Source organism: Mandrillus leucophaeus, unplaced genomic scaffold (genome assembly GCF_000951045.1).
Source record: "Mandrillus leucophaeus isolate KB7577 unplaced genomic scaffold, Mleu.le_1.0 Scaffold73, whole genome shotgun sequence".
Classification (NCBI taxonomy): domain Eukaryota; kingdom Metazoa; phylum Chordata; class Mammalia; order Primates; family Cercopithecidae; genus Mandrillus; species Mandrillus leucophaeus.
Window position 1 is genome coordinate 247411 of NW_012107919.1, and position 15055 is coordinate 262465.

The 15055-nt window shown below is 47.1% G+C and overlaps 1 pseudogene; it reads left to right on the forward strand.

The window, feature by feature from the left end:
- The first annotated feature begins 1316 nt into the window (after positions 1-1316).
- LOC105528737 lies at positions 1317-10723 on the forward strand (annotated as a pseudogene).
- Positions 10724-15055: the final 4332 nt, after the last annotated feature.

The following is a 15055-nucleotide window of genomic DNA, read 5'->3' on the forward strand; positions in this document are numbered from 1 at the left end:
CAAAGCACATTCACCATACTTTATATTCCTGGCATCTTTCTCTAAAGTCTATAGAGATTGGAGGCTGGGTTTTGTGCCTAGGGAAGGAGGGAGAGAACCTTTAGATTTCTGCTGATGTCCACTTGCACTGAAGAAACGTGCATGGTTAGTAGGGGGAGGGCTGCACCAGCGGGAGATGAGAAAACGTTAACCCTATCATTACAATGATGTTGCCCTCAAGCAACTTAGCAGCCAGCCCAGGAGCAGCCCTGAAGGCTCCTGCAAAATTATACCCCTGCAGCCCTGCCTTTCCCCTCTTTGTTGGAGCTAAAAGGGAAACTCTGTTTAATTCTTAGGACCACATATTTAGCTAACCTGCTCTGGCCTGAGTGATATTTTATGAGGAATTAAGCTCACGGCTGATCATCTTTCACACTGAGGTGGTGGTTAATGTATCCTGGGGAGACCTCACTGTTGAGCCAGCCTCTGTTATTGTCAGGGCTTGGGCCTGGGCCTGGGCTAGAGAAATGGCCCCTGTCTTGCCTTGGTTCCAGACGCAAGCTGAGTCTGGGGTTTTGGAGATCTTAAGGAAAGCAGGGCCAACCCAAAGGAAATCAGACACAGAGAACAAAACAAATTGAATTTTTTGAGGAAATTGCTTTTTGCCTCCCATGCCTCCTTCCCTTTTATTTAATTTTTGGGATTCTGTGTGAGTTAGTTACAAACAGTCAACTCAGTATTTTCTACCTATTAATAAATATTAAATATTAAAGAATCCAATTCTGGATGCCTGGTGGATCTGGGTGGGCACAGTGCCAGCTGCTGCCGTGCCTCAGCTTCTTTTCTGGGGCTGCTTCTCCTACACTGACCGATGGTGCCTTTTGACTCCCATCTCCCTGGTCATAGGGAATTGGTCTGTCACCTAAGGACAGCCAATCCATACATTGATCACCAACACATGAAGTGGTGCTGGGCACAAGTTGGTTCTAACTGGGACAAGGGTAACTATCTGAGCCATTCAGATCCCCTCACAGACCCCAAAATGTGGGGACTTATGTGCTTGGTGGCATGAGTTAAAGCTAAAGGCACAAAGAGAGGCAGAGACAGAGGGCAGCTGAAGGCTGATGAGAGGTAAACAGGTAACTGGCCACAAGAATGTGCTGGGAATGGGTTTGGCAACTCACACCTGCAATCTCAGCACTTTGGGAGGCCGAGGCAGGAGGGTCGCTCAAGCCCAGGAGTTCAAGACCAGCCTGGGCAATGTAGGGAGAACCCGTCTCTACAAAAAATAAGGGCAAAGTCTGAGTCCTGTCCTCTCGCTCTCCTCCCCAGATGGGATGAGTTTCACCACTCGCTCCACCTTCTCCACCAACTGCCAGTCCCTGGGCTCTGTCCAGGTGCCCAGCTATGGCACCCGGCCAGTCAGCAGGGCAGCCAGTGTCTATGCCGGTGCTCTATGCAGGCACTGGGGGCTCTGGTTCCCGGATCTCTGTGTCCCACTCCACCAGCTTCCAGGGTGGCATGGGGTCCGGGGGCCTGGCTGCGGGGATGGTTGAGGGTCTGGCAGGAATGGGAGGCATGCAGAACAAGAAGGAGACCATGCAAAGCCTGAACGACCGCCTGGCCTCCTACCTGGACAGTGAGGAGCCTGGAGACTGAGAACGGAAACTGGAGAGCAAAATCCGGGAGCACCTGGAGAAGAAGGGACCCCAGGTCAGAGACTGGAGCCATTACTTCAAGATCATCGAGGACCTAAGGGCTCAGATCTTTGCAAATACTGTGGACAATGCCCATATCATTCTGCAGATCGACAATGCCCGTCTTACTGCTGATGACTTTACAGTCAGGTATCAGACAGAGCTGACCATGCACCAGTCTGTGGAGAGTGACATCCATAAACTCCACAAAGTCATTGATGACACCAATGTCACTCAGCCGCAAGTGGAGGCAGATTGAGGCTCTCAAGGAGGAGCTGCTTTTCATGAAGAAGAACCATGAAGAGGAAGTAAAAGGCCTACAAGCCCAGATTGCCAGCTCTGGGTTGACTATGGAGGTAGAAGCCCCCAAATCTCAGGACCTTGCCAAGATCATGGCAGACATTGTGGCCCAATATGATGAGTTGGCTCGGAAGAACCTACGGGAGCTAGACAAGTAGTACTCTCAGCAGATTGAGGAGAGCACCACAGTGGTCACCACACAGTCCACCGAGGTTGGAGCTGCTGAGATGACACTCACGGAGCTGAGACGTACAGTCCAGTCCTTGGAGATCGACCTGGATTCAATGAGAAATCTGAAGGCCAGATTGGAGAACAGCCTGAGGGAGGTGGAGGCCTGCTACACCCTGCAGATGGAGCAGCTCAACGGGATCATGCTGCACCTGAAGTCAGAGCTGACACAGACCCGGGCAGAGGGACAGCGCCAGGCCCAGGAGTACGAGGCCCTGTCGAACATCAAGGTCAAGCTGGAGGTTGAGATCTCCACCTACTGCAGCGAGGACTTCAATCTTGGTGATGCTCTGGACGTCAGCAACTCCATGCAAACCATCCGGAAGACCACCCCGCACTGGATAGTGGATGGCAAAGTGGTGTCTGAGACCAATGACACCAAAGTTCTGAGCCTTAAGCCAGGAGAAGCAGGGTACTCTTTGGGGAGCAGGAGGCCAATAAAAAGTTCAGAGGTCAGGCTGGGTGCAATGGCTCACACCTGTAACCCCAGCACTCTGGGAGGCCGAGGCGGGCAGATCACCTCAGGTCAGCAGCCTGGCCAACATGGTGAAACCCCGTTTCTATGAAAACACGAAAATTAACTGTGCATGATGGCAGGTGCCTGTAATCCTAGCTACTTGGGAGGCTGGGGCAGAAGAATTGCTTGAACCCGGGAGGCAGAGATTGCAGTGAGCCGAACTCATGCCATTGCACTCCAGCCTGGGTGACAGAGCGAGACTCTGTCTCAAAAAGAAAAAGAAAAAAGTTCAGAGGTCAAAATAAATAAATAAATAAAATAAAATAAGATAAAATAGCCAGGCACAGTGGCACAAACCTGTAGTCCCAGCTACTCAGGAGGCTGAGGTAGGAGGATCGCTTGAGCCTTGGAGGTTGAGGCTACAGTGAGCTGAGATTGCAGCCTGGGTGACAGAGACTCTGTCTCAAAAAATTAAAAAATGTGCTGGATCCCAGAGGACCTCCCTCTTCCCTCCACTATTCTTTCTCTCCTTTTCTCCCCAGTTCTTTTTTGCCATCGTTTTCTCTTCCCACCTCCAAGTCTGCTTCTCTCAATGTATGACTTCATACATTTCAGAGGCAAAAGAAGAAGAGTGGGAGGGAGGCCTGGTCCCAAACTATGTAAGCTGTAGGCTTACATCACCCTAGTTGGAAATTCCAGTGGAAGAAAAGAGTTTCTCTTTCCTGGAGTCCATATATAAAATCCCGGGAAAACCCCTAATTGGTCAGTGTGGGTCACATGCCATCCTTCTCTTGGCAAGTTACTATGGCCAGGGGGATGGGTTATTTGATTATCTGGCTTAGGTCACATGTCAAGACCAGTGGCCAGGCAGGCAGCCCCCATGAATCAAATGAAATGGAGGAGTAACTCATTGCAGTAGTTACCGCTACCAGAGGGAGAGGTTAAGAGCAGTGATGGCCATATGAGACCTACGCATCAGCCATCGACATATAGTAATCCACCCTGTTCTAGGCATGATGGGAAAGGAAGTACAGACACAGATCCTCCCCATGTTGGAAAAAATGGCAAACTCCATGGAGAGTTGCGAACTTATTTTGTAAGTATCAGCACTTACAAAGCAGCCCATCTCCACTGGAAAACTGGACTTCCTCATATTGTCTAATCCTTTTCTAAGCTCCAAGCCCCCTGCCCCTCTGATTCACAAGGGCTTCATTCAGGGCAGCATGGGGAACCTTTGGAAGGTAGGTTAGGCCCACTTCCCTGGCACCCTTGGGCATATTCTTAGGTTGTAGATCATATGACAATTCAAGAAACGGAGGTGGGGTGGGGTGGAGATGAACGAGTGCAGAGCAATCACTGTCCTCACCTGAAGACAGCCAGGAAAGGTCAGGTGACCCAGAGGACTCTAGGTCAATAACAGATTGGCTGCCAGGATAGTCTTACCTGGCTTGGGGGTAGAGTATGAGGAAATACTTCAAATAATACAGGCTTCAGAGAAAACAAAACAAAACAAACAAAACAAAAAATAAACACAGGATCTTTTGCAAAGAGTAGTGAAGAGGAGGTCCTTTAACCTGGACAACCTGATTAGTGCAGCTCACCAACTGTTGGTCCAACTCCTAGAAAGAAGGAATGAGCCGAGGATGGGAGGGGCATGGCTTCCAGCTTCAGGAGCAGGTAAGAAGGAAGGCAGGAGGGATATGTGGCATGGAAAATAGTTTGGTAAGTTCCACCCCTGGAATCAGAGTTGAAAAGAACTTATAGATACCTTCATAGGGGCTGTCAGGAACTAAGGCCTAGCATCAAAAGACAGAGGGAGAGAAAGATTATAAGGAAGAAGATGAGGCTCTGTACTGAATAGATTAATTGTAGAATAATAGATGTCCCTTTCACTCAGTGAGGGCCTCTGGACTGGGTGACACTCAGTAGCAGGCAACTGTAACTGGATATGATTATGAGGAAGGACCACATCATCCAAGGCCAGGATGGGCCACGGGCAGGTCCTCCACCTATCCTGCTGGTGTACTGTACAATCTAGGGGGCTCCATTCCTATTTTGATCTATGTCTATGGTGCTTCCTTCAGTGGTGCAGTGCAGAACCTGACTGACCATAGCAGTAAAGCATTTCCTTGATATCTCAATGGCTAGATGGGTACAGCACAGCTAATGACTCATGCAACAACAAATGTGTCTGAAAACCAACCAGGACCAGTACTGAGCCCCGGGGATCAGGCAAGGTGCTGTGGTTCTTGGGAGAGACAGTCACGGGGGGCTGTGTTCATATAATTGTCCAAGTTGTAAGGACAGAGAGAAGGGAGTATTTCATTCTGTCTGGAGAGAGTGGTCAGAGAAGACTTTAGCAAGAAGGTGATACTTGAGCTAAGGCTGAAAGATGAAGAGTTAACCAGACAGATCAAAAGCGGTGAGAGGGCCCATTTCTGGAAGAAGAAATAACACAAACAAAGGCAAAGAACTGCTGGTTCATGTCCTGCCTAACAGGAAAGCCAGTTTAGATATTTGAGTTTGCAGTGGCATAGAATGTAGAGTTTAGCAGGCATGTGGGAACTTGGATCTGGAAGGGCTTTAAGTGTTTTGCTAAGAGGTTAGCTCTCCATACTGGAGGTATATGCAGGGGCAAGAATTGAGGTCTTGTGTAATCCATGGAACCTCCATCTTGCTATGTGTCTGCTTACTGAACATGATCTGCTATGGTCTGAATATGTTCCCCCAGAAGTTATATGTTGAAGCTTAATTACCAATGTGATAGTATTAAGAGATGCAGGCTTTAAGAGATAATTAAGTCATGAAGACAGAGCCTTCATGAATAAGATTAGTCACCTAGGTAAAGAGGTTGAAGGGAGTTCCCAGGTCCCTTCCACCATGTGAGGATGCAGCAAGAGGCATCATCTATGAAGTGTCTATGAGCCTTCACCAGACACCAGATCTGCTAGTGCCTGGTTCATGGACTTCCCAGCCTCCAGAACTGTGAGCAATACATTTCTATTATTCACAAATTACCTAGTGTAAAGTATTTTGTTACAGCAACCTGAATGGACTAGGATGGGGCCTATGTTTACTAGGTCCTTTATTGCCTGAACGAATGCCTCCTGGGCAGGCAGATACTGTGACAGAGTGAAGTCGACAGGTGTTAGAGCCAATGTGCATCCGCAGGGACTCTGGGGGACTGAAGCATGTGTGTCCTGTTTGAAGGGACAGTCATTACTCAGCTCTAGTTAATTGTTGCCATGAAGAAATGTGGTCTCAGTTTTGCCAGCTCCCTTAATTTTTCGAGAGAAGCCAGAAATCAAGGTTTTAGGTAAAATTTTCTCTGCTTTAAATGAAAGCAACTAATTCAAATGTTTTCAAAACATCATGCAGGCCAAACAAAATTCAAGCATAAGCAGGATTTAGCTAGCCACCTGGTTCTCCTACCTTCCCATTCATCACCTACCCACCCATCCAACCATCCATTCACCCACCCATATACATATCCATCCATTTGTCCATTCATCCATGCACACTCCTTCCATCCACATACATAACCATACATCCACCCACTAATCTATCCATGCACCTATCCATTCATCCATCTCTCCATCTACCCACTTTCCAACCATACACCCCCCCACCTACACTTATATACACATCTATCCATCCATCCATCTATCCATCCATCCATCCTATCTATCTACCCATAAACATACACAGCCATACATCCACCCCACTAATCTTTCTACCCACATATCGTTTCGTCCATCCATCCATCTATCCATCCATCCGTCCGTCCGTCCATCCGTCCGTCCGTCCGTCCGTCCATCCATCCATCCATCCATCCATTCCTCTTCCACTGTTAAAGTACACTCCCTCTGAAACCTTTACAAGATGGAAATATTCATTTTGTTCCATTTTCTCCACCTGCCCTTGGTCTTAGAAGTCCTGCTTCCCTCCAAATTCAGGCAAATTATGTTTGTAAAGTAGTGCAAATACGAGTGACGTTGTGCCTACCTCTCTTTACAGGGAATTTTTTGCTTTCTCTCTGTGTCCTTGCTGTGCGGCCTGAAGTAGGAGTGTATTTTTTCTCCCCTTGGATTTGAGCCTTCTTAAGTGTTCCAGAACAAAATTAAACCAAATAGAGAGTTAGATTCTCCTCCCTTTTCTTGGAAATATCTTGCCACTGGGCCAGGCTCCCTGGGAATTAAATAACTCTTCAAAAGGAGATCAGAAATAGATTTCTCAGTGGGGTTTCTAGATGTCAGTAAATGGATTTATGGAAAATGGGTTAGGTTTGGCAAATTTTAAATTGTGATTGGGTGAATGTGCAATATGTCTCTGTAAATAACCCCTTTTCACTTTCTCCTTCTCTATATCGAGTTGGAACTCTTCCTCCTTAATATCCAGCTTCCATTGTCCTTCTTACTTTACCTAAATGCTTTACCTAAATATCTCCTCCAGCCTGAGGTTAGAGGATTGGAAAGGGAGAAGGTCAGATAACTAATACTTACTGTGCTAAATTCCTGATCTATGTGATAGCATTTATAGTTCTGATTTCCATGGCGGATATCCCAGCATGATCTAAGTAGGAGGGCATTACTAGATATACATGCTTTGAGCTTCAATTTTTTCATCTGTCAAATGGAACAAAGCTTCCATATCTCCTTTCCCAACCAAATGAAAATATCTTCAAAGGGTCTGCCAAGGTACCTGACAACACCACCATGACTAGTCCCCCCTCAAGGAATTAAAACTTTGCTAAAATGTATATGCTCTCTGGGAGCTCATCCCACTGTCAAATCAGCTTTTATTATTATTCAAATGTATTTGTGAGATTAGGAGGCCCAGAGAGTATGGAACACAGGGAGGGTAGGTCTTGATGGATTTTGATGGAGCCACGGGGAGGTCTGCATAGACGCTGGTGGGAAGGAACATGAGAGAGAAGTATGAGCCTGTGGCACCTTGGGGACAGTTTGAAGGCTGTCTGAGGAAGGAATGAAAAAGAAGCAGTGGATACCTTTCCTCTCACCTCTAGACCATTCATCTGGTCTGCTACTTTTTCAGCTGAATACCTCCCCATCGTGAGGAAATGGTGCATCAGAACAGGATGGTGTCATATATTGAGCAGTTCTTACCATCCATACCCTCAGTCTTCCTTTCTATCAAATGGACAGAATTGCTGTGAGAAATTCAGCAAGATAAATTAAGGTAATGTTGGTGCAAGGGCCTGACTTCACCTCCAAGGGGCTGCTTCTGTCTGAGCTCAGTCAATCTGCGGTTGGGCCTCTCCTGATAGACAGGCCAGAGAGAGAGATCTTTACAGCTGGGATCAGGTGTGAGGGTAGAACAGGTGACCCACCAGTCCTTAATCACCTGCTGATTTGCAAGGGGAGAGGTAAATACAGTCGTCCCTCAGTATTCACAGGGGATTGGTTCTAGGCCTCCCTGCAGATAAAAAAATCCAAGAATTCTCAAGTCCCTTATATAAAATGGTGTAGTATTTGCATATGACCTAGGCACATCCTTTCGTATACCTTCAATCATCTCTAGATTATTTATGATACCTCATACAATGTAAACGCTACATAAATCGTTGTTATACTATATTGTTTTTTATTTGGACTATTTTTGTTGCATTGTTGTTATTTGGTGCTTTGTATATCTTCCATCTGTGATTGGTGGATGTGGAACCCGACGAAGCAGAAGGCCTGCTGTACAACAGCAGTGGCAGCTCTTGATGCTTATTTTGTGCCAAGCGTTTTACAGATGTTATTTCATGTAATACTTTCCATAATCCCCGAAGTAGGAATTCTTTCAATTCCCATTTTATAACTGAGGAAGTAGAGGCATGGTGGGAGGGTGAAATAATTTCCCCAAAGCCCCAGTGAGTGGGATAGTTAGGATGGAGTAGTGGTAACAGAGACCATATGGTCCGCAAAGCCTGAAATATTTACCATCTGGCCCTTGACAGAAAAAGCGTCCTGACTGCTGCTACAGCAGAACGAGCTACTACCAAGGCAGGAGACAGAGGGGGCAAGGGGATGAATACCCTGGCTGCTCCGTCCTCACACTCCGGCCTCTACTTCTGTTACTGCCTCCCACTAGCTGACCCAGGAACCCAGGGAATCTCTCCTGGCTGTGCCCACAACCCCCTCATTTCATTGCTTCCTTGTTTGGGGCCTTTCTGATGAGATGGGAGTTTCTGAAAGACTTGGGGCTTCATAGTTTTTTTGTTTGTTTGTTTTTAAGATGAAGTCTCGCTCTGTCACCCAGGCTGGAGTGCAAGTGGCGTGATCTTGACTCACTGCAACCTCCACCTCCTGGGTTCAAGCGATTCTCCTGCCTCAGCCTCCTGAGTAGCCGGGATTACACACGCCCACCACCATGCCCAGCTAATTTTTGTATTTTTAGGAGAGATGGGGTTTTACCCTGTTGACTAGGCTGGTCTTGAACTCCTGACCTCAGATGATCCACACACTTCCACCTCCCAAAGTGTTGGGATTACAGGCGTGAGCCACGGTGGTCAGCCTTCATAGTATTTAAGAGTCAGGGCAGCTGGGTGTGGTGGCTCACGCCTGTAATCCCAGCACTTTGGGAGGCTGAGGCGGGTAGATCATGAGGTTAGGAGTTCGAGACCAGCCTGGCCAATGTGGTGAAACCCCGTTTCTACTAAAAATACAAAAAAAAACAAAAACAAAAACAAAAAACTGGCCAGACGTGGTAGCACGCGCTTGTAGTCCCAGCTACTCAGGAAGGCAGGAGAATCACTTGAACCAAGGAGGCAGAGGTTACAGTGAGCTGAGACTGTGCCACTGCACTCCAGCCTGGGCAATAGAGGGAGACTCCATCTTGGGGGGCAGAGGAGGGGGAAGGGCAGCTCAGAGATAAAGATTCAAATCCTGACTAATCTTTCTAGTCCTGAGTTTCCCTGACTTGACAATAGGACTGATGTGAGGCCTGAGGGAGAGGATCTGGTAAGGCCTAAGGAGAGCCCTTGGAGAACAGAAAGGCCTTTTCCAAATGTGCTGGCCCTTCTGCCTTGGAGGGGCCTCCTCAGGGGACCTCCCTGACCCTCTCTCCCCCTAACCTGGCTTCGCTTTTCTTCATATTACTCATCCCTGCTTCGTGCTACATATGTGTTGTATGTACACATATCTATGTATAACAGACATGTATTTTGTATGTAGACATGCACACAGGTATACAATACTTGCATGTGCATGTATATACATACATGCCGTGTGTATTAGTTTCTTGCCTTCCTCCCACACTGTTGTCTTATTCATCACCCTATCCCCAATGCCTAAAATACCCACCGGCTCAAATCAGGCACTTGATAAGGGCTGGTTGAATGAATGATTGAAACAATGTCTGTTACTTTTAACAATTTCTTCTGCATCCTTCTTACTATCCAGCCAGCAGAGTACTTTCCCCTCCAGATTGTTCTGGATGAATGAAGGCATTTTTGATACCAATTTATTAGCATATCTAGGATTGGGATCCCTAAATAAGGTGGGGGCCCACAATCTCATCTAAATAAATGGGTTCTCCCCATCCCTGTGCCCTGTGGCTCTGCTGTCACCCTGAGTTTGCTTTCCCTTCCCATGAGCTCGCCCTCCTCATTTCCTACCCGGTGGCCTCAGGTGGCAGGTGAATGGGGCAGACATCTGCGCTGCTGGCCAGCACCAAAGGCGGGGGATATGTGTGCAATTTCCTGAGCAGCACAGGAGGAGAGCGAAGAAAGAGGAAGGAGGAGTGCTGAGGCCGGCTGGCAGCCTCCTGGCTTCATTTCCTGGGGACTCCAGCAGCCAGCAGAGAAGGAGTGAAATGGGATTGAGCAAGGTTCCTAGGCCCTCTGGCTTGTGAGTGTTGTGGGTGAGAACTGAGGACTGACTCTGAGGTTGGGTGGGTGGCAGAAACATCTCTTTATCTTTTGATGAAGCTTGCCTTGACTTTTGTGGTTCTCAGGACTTTACCCGAGAACACGTTTGCATCTAAAATCCCCGAGAGCCTGTTTCAGCCCTTGAAGCTCGACCTCCTTTTTCTAGCTAGTGTGGGGCTGCCAGGCTAACGCCGGTATAGGCACTCTCAAAATTCCCCACACTTCTCTTGGCGGTGCAGAGAGAATGTCATTCCTTTATTTGTTTATAATTACTTTGAGTTTCCGCACAGGACCTGGCTGCTGGATTAGACACTTTTAGTCCAATCCTGTAAACCTAATTCGATACAGGTTTTTAGAAGTCATGGTTAGCCTCTTTAAGTAAAACAAAAAATAAAATCCCAGTCCCTCATATTTTCCCTCCTGCCCCTCCATGAGATGGTGCCCGGGTGTGTGGAGAAGGACTGTGGCCTGCATGTGTGGTGGCAGAGGGAGGTGGTGGCCTTCGGATCCTTGCTGGCTAGCTGTAGAGTCGCTGGTCTGGGCTGCTCCTTGCCCTGGGCCTGCTGAGGGGGAGTGGTCCAAGCCGGCCCCCAGGTGGGGGCCACTGAAGCCTGTGACTGGCGTCCCATGTGGTCTGGTCCCTCTCTTGGCTAGATCAGGTCCTGGACATGTTCCCTACCCAAGCTCCCTCTTGGTTCTCACCTGTGAGCACCTGTTGTCTTCTCCATCTTAGCCCCTCCCTGGCTGGGGCACTCTCCAGGGACAAGAGGCAGCTCATATCAAGTTTATCTTCTAAATCAGTCCTTTCCTTTCATTATCATTATTATTTGAGACAGACAAGGTCTTACTCTGTTGCCCAGGCTGGAGTACGGTGGTACGATCTTGGCTCACTGCAACCTCTGTCTCCTGGGTTCAAGCAATTCTCATGCCTCAGCCTCCTGAGTAGCTGGGATTACAGGCATAGCCACCATGCCCGGATAATTTTTTGTATTTTTAGTAGAGATGGGGTTTTGCCATGTTGGCCAGGCTGGTCTCGAACTCCTGGCTTCAAGTGATCTGCCCGCCTCGGCCTCCCAAAGTGCTGGGATTACAGGTATTAGCCACCGTGCCTGGCCTCATTATGATTCTTTTATGGGCAATTTCAAGCTTAGAATTTTGAATATAAAATATCAGACAGTGTCCAAACCAGAAAGAGAGGAAACACTCAAAAGGCATTTACCCAAGGAGAACTGAATGAAGGGACCAAAGAAGGCGTCATCAGGGTTAACGGAACCAAAAAAGGAAAGTGTGACATCCAAGGATTAGCAATAGTGGGAAGCTATCACCACCTCTGCTGAAGGGGCAGAGACCGGGGAGAAATGAACACATGGAAAAAGGGCTAATCACCAGAAGCAGGGGCCGGTGAACTACAGCCCAGGGGTCTGCCCCCTGTTTTATAGATCAAGTTTTACTGGAAGACAGCTATGTCCATTCGTTTACATATTATCTATAGCTGCTTTGTGCTACAACGGCAGATCTGAGCACTGGTGACAGACTGTGCTACCCACAAAGCCGAAAATATTTGCTGTCTTACGCTTTGCCAGAAAAAGTTTGCTGATCACTGCTGTTATGGCCAGTGTAACCCCCAAAATCCATACATTGAAGTCCTAATGCCAGTACCTCAGAATGTGACTGTAATTGAAGATTGGGTCTTTAAAGAAGTAATTAAATTACAATGAAGCCATTAAGGTGAGCCCTAATCAAATATTACTGGTATCCAGCTTTTTTATTTTTCTTGTTTTTGTTTTTTTGAGACAAGGTCTTGGTCTGTTGCCCAGGCTGGAGTGCAGTGGCGCGATCTCAGCTCACTGCAGCCATGACCTCCCAGGCTCAAGAAATCCTCTCATTGGCCAGGCGCCTGTAATTCCAGCACTTTGGGAGGCCCAGGCGGGCGGATTTCAAGGTCAGCAGATCGAGACCACGGTGAAACCCCGTCTCTACTAAAAATACAAAAAATTAGCCAGGTGCGGTGGCGGGCACCTGTAGTCCCAGCTACTTGGGAGGCTGAGGCAGGAGAATGGCGCGAACCCAGGAGGCGGAGCTTGCAGTGAGCCGAGATCGAGCCACTGCACTCCAGCCTGGGTGACAGAGTGAGACTCCATCTCGAAAAAAAAAAAAAAGAAAAAAGAAAAAGAAATCCTCCCACCTCAGCCTCCTGGGTAGCTGGGACTGCAGGTGTGTGCCACCATGCCTGGCTAATTTTGTTTATTTGTTTATTTTTTTGGTAGAGATGGGGTTTCACCATGTTGCCCAGGGATGTCTCGAACTCCTGGGCTCAAGCAATCCGTCTGCCTCAGCCTCTCAAAGTACTGGGATTATAGGCATGAACCACTAGTGTCCTAATAAGAAGAGATTAGGGCACAGACATGCACAAAGGGAGGACCACGTGAAAATGCAGAGAGAAGATGGCATGTGCAAATCAATGAGAGAGGCCTTAGAAGATACCAACCCTGCTCACGCCTGTATCTTGGATTTCTAGTCTCCAGAATTGTGAGAAATAAATTTATGTTGTTTAAGCCACACTGTGCTACTTTGTTATGGCAGCCCCAGCAAAGTAATATAACTGCTATAGTGGAACAAAGCTACTATCAGACCACAGGAAGGCAGAGAGGGCACGTGGAAGATAATTCCCTGACTGTTCCTTCTCCCACTCCTGATCTACTTCCGGTGACCACTATTAGCTCAACTCACCAGAAACCAGCCAACAAAGTTGTCTGGGTGTTTCCATCAATAAAGGTGGCTTCCCAGGCCTCAGAGCAAGACACAGAAGGGCAGAGAATGGACCCGGGGGTAAAAGTGGAAGAACCAGGGCATACACGAGAAAGTAGGGAGAAGGGTACCCATCACCCGACTCCAACAATTACCAATATTTTTCCATTCTTGTTTCATCGCTCTCTGATTTTTTTTTCTGGAGTATTTTAAGGCAAATCCCAGAAACCATATTGTTTCACCCCAAAATAGTTTAGTATGCATCTATAATAAATAAGAACTGTTAAAAATGACAATAACGCCAATACCCAATAAAATTAACAGAAATTCCCTAAAAACGTCTCATACTAGTCTATTCTCAAATGTCCCCATTGCTTCAAAAATATCTTTTAACAGTTGGTCTGTTATAATCAGGAGCTAAACAAAGTTCATGCATCACATTCATGTGTTGACAAAACGGAGGCATTTGTCCCTCTGAAGAATTTCTCACATTCTGGATTTGGCTGTTGGCATCACTGAGTTGTTGTTGAACTTGTTCCTCTGTCTCCTGAATTTCCTGCAAGCTGATAGTTAGATTTTGGCTTGATTAGATTCATGGGCGGTGTCTTCTCTTGGATCACTTTGCAGAAACAGACTATCTGCTTCTCCCACTTTCTGCAATGTTGAGAATGATCTGTGGGTTCAGAGATGTTAGCTTCCTCTTGCCATTATCAAGTTCTCCATTAAACTTTTATCTAATGGGGTTAGTTTTTATTGATGATCATTGCCTGGTCCATTATCTCATTCAGGTTTGCAAAATGCTGATTTTCCAAGTCTATCATTCCTTCTGCATTTGTTAGGTAGAATTTTTCTACAGAGAAGAATTTTCTCTTATCAACTATTTGTAATCCTGAAATAATTATTACAGAAAAGACATAATACATATACACGTCTTTTTCTTTATCATCTTTCAGAATACTCAGTCAGTGAACTAGCTGCCAATGATTTTTTTTCTTAGTATTATTAAGAACTCATAATTTAAACATATATTTAAGGTGTTTAAATCCATTGCAGTCAGTATTTCCTTTGATGCCAAATTGTGACATCTTTGGCCAGTGGGAGCCCCTTCAGATTAGCTTTTGTGTCCTTTTGACTTGACACCATTAATATTTCATCATTTCCTTGCTATCAGGTGCAATAAGATGGCCCAAGCTCTTTTCGTGCAGTTCTTTCTCCAGAGCAGTCATCAGCCCTGTGTCTTGGTCCCGGCTCACTAGAAAACAGGCTGAGGCAAAAGTGTAAGTGCCAGTTTACTGGGAAGAGTGCAATCCCAGGGAAGCAGGGAGGTTTAAAAGAAATGGGAAGTGAGGCAGAGGGGAGGATGAAGTACAAAGGGAGATGTTCCCGGGTGGCCACAGCTTCCTAATAAGCAGCCAATTGCTCGGATGCTCACAGCCTCTTGACAAAGGAGGCGTGGAAAGACTGCATCTCAGCACAGTCTGCCATGTGGCATCCCACATGCTGTTGTCTCCTCTGCATCCCTGAGGTGTATTTCTTTGCTCCTATCGTGGCTACAGGGGGAGCCAGCATCTCCACGTGGCCTGTGCAGCCAGCATGTTGTCAAGGTGGCTCTCTTGGCACTCACTGTTGTGTGCAGGGACGCCTCAGTGTGTGCTGGTGGCAGTGGCTCTGGGCACAGCTTTATAACCAAGACAACAGTGTGAGTGATGCTTAGGGTTGCATTGACCAGGAAGCAAGGCACATGGCCAAGGCCCATTGGTACAGGGTGAGCAA